This window comes from Fukomys damarensis, unplaced genomic scaffold, assembly GCF_012274545.1.
Source record: "Fukomys damarensis isolate Sample0158 unplaced genomic scaffold, DMR_v1.0_HiC HiC_scaffold_23, whole genome shotgun sequence".
Classification (NCBI taxonomy): Eukaryota; Metazoa; Chordata; class Mammalia; order Rodentia; family Bathyergidae; genus Fukomys; species Fukomys damarensis.
In genome coordinates, this window is record NW_022900935.1 from 25017143 (window position 1) to 25025213 (window position 8071).

An 8071-nucleotide genomic window follows, 5' to 3' on the forward strand; every position below is an offset into this window, starting at 1 on the left:
ATCAAATAAGTGTAGCTGTCATTGTGTACATTTAGGTTGTGGGAAGCCACTGGAAGGAATTTAAGCAGGAAAGTGTCCTGGTCAGATTTGTGCCTTAGTTACATGGCTTGGGTAGTCTATGCTCTGTCCTTGCTCGAAGTTGTATCTTTACTCGGTCACTATGAGTACATATCTCCCTCCTGCTACCCAAGACAGCTCCATCAGACCCTCCAGCACCATCACAAAATCTCTGTTGATTTTAGCGGGGTTCCTCTGCTTTGAAATCAGGATGAATTACATCTCTTGTCTCACCTCTGTCCTCTTGCACTGCCGCTGCTCAAGAAATTAATCAGGTTTATTAAGCATGACCTCTCTCAGGAGCCCTGCCCCCAGTCTGCTGATCTGTACCTGTCTGCTGCTCTCCTTGGCTCCAATCAAAGAGGCCTCTGCCTCCCTTAGTGTTCCGATGGGGGCAGGGACAGCCAGCCGGGTGGCCACATCTTTTGTTGTTTGCAGAGACTGACGCACCAAGCTGGATCGGACAAAGGCAGGATGCTCCCACAGAGAGCATAAGGCCTTTTGTTGCCATGGCTGTGGAATAAAACGGGAATGAAAGGGATAAATGTTGCATCCAAATACGCTAATAATTAACACTTAGCGCCATGGATATAAAAAGCACTTAATGCTAAATTACAATGATCATACTAGCTATTCTTTATTCAACCCCACTCCATAAGGCACCATGGTTTGGCAGCTCAGTACAAGTGAGCTGGAACCTAACGACTGGGGTCTAAATCCCAGCTCACTGTTTAACAGCTCTGTGACCTTGGGCAAGTTACTTAAGCTCTCCAGCTGCACTCTTCGCATCATTTCATCACCATGAAAATACACAACTCATAGTCACACGAGTTCATATTATGCGTATATTTTATACGCCAGATTTAGCATTTCATCTACATAGGTTAGTATACTTCAACCTCAAAGCAAACTTGTGACATAGACATTATTATTATCTCTATCAGTTGAGGAAATTAAGACTCCGAGCGGTTGAGTAACTGTCGCAGATCACCCAGCAAGAAAGTAGCATAACCCAATTGTGTCAGACTTGAAAGCCATGTACTCTCTACTACACCACGTCCTCTGTGGGTATAGGCAGAAGACACCATATTAGTGTAACCATACAAAGCCCATCTAACAAATCCATCCTCCCTTTAGTTATACTTGGAATAATTAGGCATTTTTCGGAATTAAGGACACAGGAGTCTGTGTACAGAGGAGCTTAACTGATGATTTCCATCCTCTCCAATCCTGCATTATGCCACTATGTGGACACTGGACACAAGGTAACAGGTTGCATCATGTCCCAGGGAGGGGCAAGTCTGGGGCCAAAGTGGCCAAGGTGGCCCAGGACAGCTCTTATACCCAAGAGTCTCTGAGTCACCAATAAAATGGACAAAACCTACACAGCTCAAAGTCCACTGCATCTGGATAGCACTTTCCTGACAGAGAACATAAGACTCTTGAAGGGTGACTGAATTTTGTTTTTTAATGTATAGGCACTCCAGCACCTGGTTTATTATACCTTCTGAGGAGGGGAAATCGGACTTATGTGTGGCCATCAGGGTTCTGACCAGTGCCCATCCCCATCAGGCCTCGGTAGCTCTTACTGAAGTATTCAAATACGACTTGTTCCTAAATTATCACGTAGGCAAAATAAAACCCAGCCCTCCAATAATTCTGGGAAGGAGCAGAATCTGGCCATATCATGAATTGCAGCCATTCACTGAACCCAAATTTTGGGCAAGGCATTGTCCTTAGCATGAACCTTGTCAAAGCCCCCATATATCTCCTTGTGCCTCACTTATCCCTCCAGCCTATGGCTAACTCCTGATGACTTTTCTCTGTACCCCTCCCATGTCCACATATCCAATCACAACTGAGTAAGAGCTGGCGGGGTCCATCCTGCACCCTGGGAAACACAGCCTAATTCCTCAATGGGGTCACAACCTGGTTTCAGGATAATGACTCCTGAACGGGCTTCCCTGGACATCCCCAGGCTACGCCCACACCTAGCTCAGTGAAGCAGAGCCCACTCATGAGTGGACAGGCAAGTTGTCAATGCTGTGTCCCCCACTAGCCCTAATCACTGGCCATTTCTCAATCCTTCCACCTGCACCTCCTCTTACCTCCCGTTCTCATCCCTGGAATGGTTGGTAGAGGAAAGTGTCAGATGTGGGAAAGGAATCCCGGCTTCCCACAGTCCTTCCCTGCTTACTGGGTGGGTAAACCAGGCTGGGCACCAACCACTTGGCTTCCAGAGTGCCCAGCCAAGGCCTGGGTAAACTGAGGACAATGATGACACCTAGAGGTCATATGAAAAACTGCAGTCTGAGTACTGCCCAGCTGGTCTTTAAGGGCTTGTTTATTAATAAATATTTACTGAGCTCTGAACCCATGCCAACCCTTTCTTTAGAAATAGCATAGTTCTCAGGGGTCTTGGAAGACGTTCTCAGGCAAATAAAACTTATCCTGCGGTCTACTGGCTGAGAAAATGTTAGGCAAGAGGGAAAGAGAGAGTACTCCAGGCAGGATAGAACAGCAAAGACAAAAAGCTGTGAGTTGAAAGGAAAGCAAAGCGTTCCTGAGAAACTAAGAACAGTATGGAGAAAAGTGGAGACAAAAGCCTGGACTGTATATAAGAACTTAATCAGCTTTGGGGATGTTTTCTATCTTGATCCTAAAAGCAGTCAGAAATTAGTAAAGCATTTTGGTTGGTTGTTTTACAGTAATAGAGATTGAAGCTGAGGCCTTCATATTGAGCTAAATCTCTAAACCTTTTTATCCATTTTTTTTTTCTTTTTGAGACAGGGTCTTGCTATGTAGTTCAAGCTGGCCTTCCACTCACTGTGGAGCCCAGGCTGGCCTTGAACTCATGGGGATCCTCCTGCCTCAGCCTCCTGAGTGCTGGGATTACAGGCATACACCACCAAGCCTGGAAACTAGCCCTTTTAATCTTATTTTATTTATTCGATTTTTAAATTTTGAAACAGGGTCTTGCTAAATTGCTAACTTGCCTAAACTAGGCTTGAAATTGGGATACTCCTACCTTAGCCTCCAGAGTGCTGGGTCACAGGCATGCACCACCACACCCAGTTTAGTGAAGGGTTTTTAACAGAATGGTAACATAAGTAGATTTGCATTTCTTAATGCTAACCTTGGCTACAGGATGTCGGGTAAGAAAATAAAGACAGGGAGGCAACTAGAAGGTCATTATAGCACCCAGTGATGCAGAAACCAGGATTTGGGGGCAGGATTGTTAGTTTAAAGAAGGTATAGGGATTGAATGAGTAGGGGCAAGGTGATTGGCTGGAGGGGAGAGCTGAGGTATGGGAAGGTATCTGGCTCCCTACAGGTTTCTGGCTAGGACACTGGAAAATAACAGGACAGCTGCTGAGAAGAGGGAGGACAATGTTAGGTATAATGGATTTGAGGAACCTGCAGGACACCCAAGTCAAGACGGCAAATAATCAGTTGATTAAAGTTTAGGAAGAGAGAAATAACTGCCTTTCTGAAGACAGAGGTCCCCTACATGTAAATGGTAGCTGAGGCCTAAGGAGCACTAACATTTAACAGTAGGCAGAAAGGGCTGGGGATTTAGCTCAGTGGTGTCACTGTCTGACTCGAAAGGTCCTGAGTTCGATCCCCAGTACCAAAATAATAATAATAATAATAATAAAACAAACAAGCAAAGTAAGCAGAGAGAGAACATGGCCAGAAGAAAACATGGAGAGTATAACACTATGAAAGCTGATGCAAGACTGTTTCAGAAAGAGCAGATTAGTCAACTATATTCAACCTTCTGAGAAAGCAAGGTGAGATGTGAAATTATCCATTGGACAATATGAAAATTATTGGTGACTCTGGGGCCTTTTAAGATGGAGTGATGGAAAGAAGCCAGATTTGAATGGGTTGTACTGTAAAAGGTCAAAGATGAAGAAAGCAAAATACAGACAATCTGAATACATTTGGCTGAACTATCAAAAGTCACCAGTGGGGTTGCAAGTAGGTGCAATTTGTGTGTGTGTGTGTGTGTGTGTGTGTGTGTGTGTGTGTGTATAACTGGGAATTGAACTCAGGGCTTGGCACTGAGCTACATCCCTAGCCACTTTTAATTTTCTATTTTGAGATTGAGTCCCACTAAGTCCCCAGTCTGTTCTCAAATTTGTAACCCTCTTACCTCAGCCTCCCAGGCTGCTGGCGTTAGTGGCACGCATCACCACTCCAGGTTGGTACAACTTTTTCAAATGACACCAAGGCAGAATTTATGAAAATTTAATATACACCTTGTCTTTACCCCAACAATTCTACTTCCAAGAAATTAGCCTACAAATGTATTTCAGTTACCATCTACATATAAATGATCCTCACAGTTATGTGTCCCTTCCTAACCTATAGATATTTACTGTGGCACTTTACGGATGGCTGAAACGGAATACAACTTGCATGTTCATCAACAGAGGGCTGGTTAATTTAATTATCACGCATGGGGATATGACATAGCTCTTATAAATATACTGCAGGGTTTTAATGAGATGGAAAGGTATCCAAGACTGGTTGTATAAGGATATAATAATGTATATGTTTTAATAAATACATATAAAATGCTTTAAAAGAAAACACACATTGAAGGCAACCACTTTCGGGTCCCTCCTGTCTCTCAGGAGCTATTCTTTGGTCCTCATTCCTATAGTTCAATAAAATTTCCTACTCTTAAAAAATAAATACATGAGAACTCTTCCTGATGGTGACCTCTACAGGGTGATCAGGATAAGAAGAATTTCACATATTTTCCCTATGTCTTGGATTTTTATTTTGAGCATGTACAATTAACTGTTTATAATTTATCTATCTTTAAAAAACAAATTTTGAGGCTGGAGGGGTACCTTAGCGGTATGGCACACCTTGAGCATCCTGGAGGCCCTGAATTCAACCCCAAACAACAACAAAATCCCCACTCCTTTTTAGAAGTTCGTCTAATGAGGGAAGGAGAAAGTAAAATAGCAGGTGCAGGGTAAACAGGACAGAGGCAGGGATTTTGTTCTTGTTGTTAGGGACTATTGAAGATCTCTCTTAAAAAGTGAGAGTGAAAAATATCAAATGGAGAAAGAAATCAGGAAAGTAGCTCATTAATGATGTGACCTGAGGTGAAGTCCAGAACCCTTCTGTGGTCTTACGCAGGTGAGATTCTTCCTTCACAGTGACTGGCTGGAGGGGGTGAGAGTGTCAGCACAGGTATCCACATCTGGTGGCAGGAAGTTGAAGTATCAGTTACCTGAGGGGGTATAACATATTTTTGTCATAATGGTGCATACACAAGGATGTGACAAACCCACACTTATTCTTTAGAATATTCTATTGATTAATTGCTAATTTTTTGTTATGAGTTTTACTATGTTAAACAATGACTGCTTAACAAAAAGTTACAAAATAAAATACTATTCTGTTTTGTATTGGGTTTTTTTGGTACCAGGGATCGAACTCAGGTCCTTGCACTTGCAAGGCAGGCGCTGGAACCACTGAGCTACATCCCTGGCCCTAAACACTGCATTTTTAATGTTTATTGAGTTAATAAAAAAGCATCAAAGTTTTCAATATCAACTGGTATAGAAAGTCTAAAAAAGCACATCAGAAATAAAAACCTATGTGAACTACAAAGAAAAAAAACAGTAGAATTGTACAACAAAAAAAAAACTTTGCTTCAATTGTCAACCCAAGACAGTCTTCACACATGAGAATTGTATGTTCCATACACAAGTATCACTTACACGAATAGCATGTATGTCTTGTTTTCCAGTCCTTTCTTGTAGGACACAGCTGACATCTTTTTGGTTTCCCTGTTGTTGTAGTAGGGTCTTTGTGATGCTGCACCGGCCTGTTCACTTGTCAGCTCACCAGTGTGCTCCACAGTAAATGATCTCTTATGAGTTCCAGTCCCAATCCTCTGAGAAAATCTATCTGGTATTTTGTACTTCTTTTGTGAACTATCAAACCATTTATGTCACACATTTAGGATCGAGTAAAACACAACCATTGGCCAACACTTTGTATTTCGAGTGGCATCATAGTTGCTGCACAACTCATCAATAACATCTACTCCCCCTTTGGTTTTGTTGTAGAAAGCTTCCATCTCAGGCTTCTGTTTGTCAAGGTTTCCCTATCAGTGTTTCCATCACGGTGCAATGTTAACATCAGCAGAGCCAGTTTGCTTTTCTTTGCTATGTACAAGGCCAACATAAATCTTTTATGAAATCCAGAGATTGTACTATACAATCCTGCTTTGAAATTGCAACATTTCATTTGGAATTTCGGCTTTGTTCCTGCGTACATTTCCTATGCTGGTCAATTTGTGCTCTGTTAGCAAATGTAACATCAATTGGAAACTGGTAAACCAATTGTCGAATGTCACATTCCGATGAGTTTGGGAGATGGGAGCAACAAGTCCGTTCACACCATCATTTGGTTTATTACTATATGAATAAGGACCTGGTGGCTGAGTTCCAGGATAAATTTCTAAATTTAAAGCATAGTAAGTCTTTGCATCTCCAAGGGCATAAATTTTTATGCCATATTTTGAAAGGCTTTGTGGCATGTACTGCCTGAAGCAACAGTGGCCGTGAAATACTACAAAATGTTCATCAATAGTCATGTATTCGGAAGATATGTAAATTGCTTGGCAATTACAAATCTGTCAAACAATGTCTGTTGGGCCAGGGATTTGGCTCAGTGGTTCCATCGCCTGCTCACAAGCTCAAGGGCCGGAGTTCGATCCCTGGTAAAAAAAAAAAACAAAAAAACAAGTCTGTTACCCTGGTTAGCACCCAGATTATCAGTTCTTTTTCTTTCTGGACAGGTGGTTTTGTCATCAAAACTCAGGCAATTCTGAAGGAAGCCAAATCTCCTCAGTGTCATTGTTAATCTACAAACCTGAAGACCACACCTGTCACTTTTCCATAAGTCATTTATATTCCTGCAATTACTATGAGAAAGTCCTGCTAAGTACAGCAAACTTACGAATGCTTCAGTTCAGCTAGTGAGGTGTCATAACAAATACATTTCTGAATGTGGTTATTGGTGTGGCGCACACAGAATGTTTTACTTGCGTTTCAGCCTTTGTATATTTCACATTTTGTAGCATTTCATCTGTCACAATTTACAACACTGAATGGCAGTGCTGACATTCTTGTCTACTAGGTTTCACTCCTGCCCAGACCCTCACTATATTTTCAGACCTATTTCTAACTTTGGATCATTCCATTAGGTTGCATGACCATTTTGCAACATTTCAACTAGTCAAATATGCACTCACAGTGCTGTTTTCTCTGTCATCTGAATCAAGGAGATCTGTATTCCCTGTATCTGGATCAGTTGATCCTTGCCCCATCCATTTCACTGTCTCAGGGACTTGGGCTCACACTGATATAGGGGGAATAGATATAACTCCCAAACCTACTAGATGTCTGACATACTGAATTCATGTTCCCCAAAATCAAGAATGAATTCTGAGGAATGATGGAGGTTAAGAGTAGGAAATTTTAGGGGACTGGGGAAGTAGCTTGGTGGCACTGTGCCTGATTGGCCCTGAGTTCAATTCCTGGTACACACACAAAAAAAGTAGGAAATTTTATTGAAGGAGGGATAGCCCCTGAGAGAGACAGAAGGGGACCCAGAAAGTAGGTTGCCTCAGACTCCACTTACAGGGGAGGTTTTATAAAGCAAAATCAAGGGGTGGGAAGAAGGTGGGACAAAACTATGATCAACCAATAGGATTACAAGTATGGTCACTTAGGTAACACTGATCCAATGGGGAGGCAAGTTGTGTAGCAATCATACATGGATGACATCATTAACCTTGATTGATAATCCATAGTTTTAGTCTTATCTTTGTTTTAGTAGTCTTAGTCTTAGTGGGTAGGAAAAAATGGCCTACTCTTAATGGTTTATTTGTGGATCTCAAAAGGGTGGTACTCAAGCTTTTGTTTATCCCTAAGAGATAGATATATGGGCATTTCATCTTTTTTTTTTTTTTTTTTTT

The 8071-nt window shown here is 41.9% G+C and overlaps 1 long non-coding RNA gene across 1 annotated transcript; it reads right to left on the bottom strand.

The window, feature by feature from the left end:
• Window positions 1–301: 301 nt before the first annotated feature.
• On the bottom strand, window positions 302–5970 carry LOC104852476. Its single transcript, XR_777500.2, has 3 exons — window positions 5805–5970; window positions 5179–5311; window positions 302–570 (listed from the first exon to the last, which is right to left on the bottom strand). It is a non-coding gene; the product is annotated as an uncharacterized LOC104852476 (long non-coding RNA).
• Between the last annotated feature and the right edge of the window lie 2101 nt (window positions 5971–8071).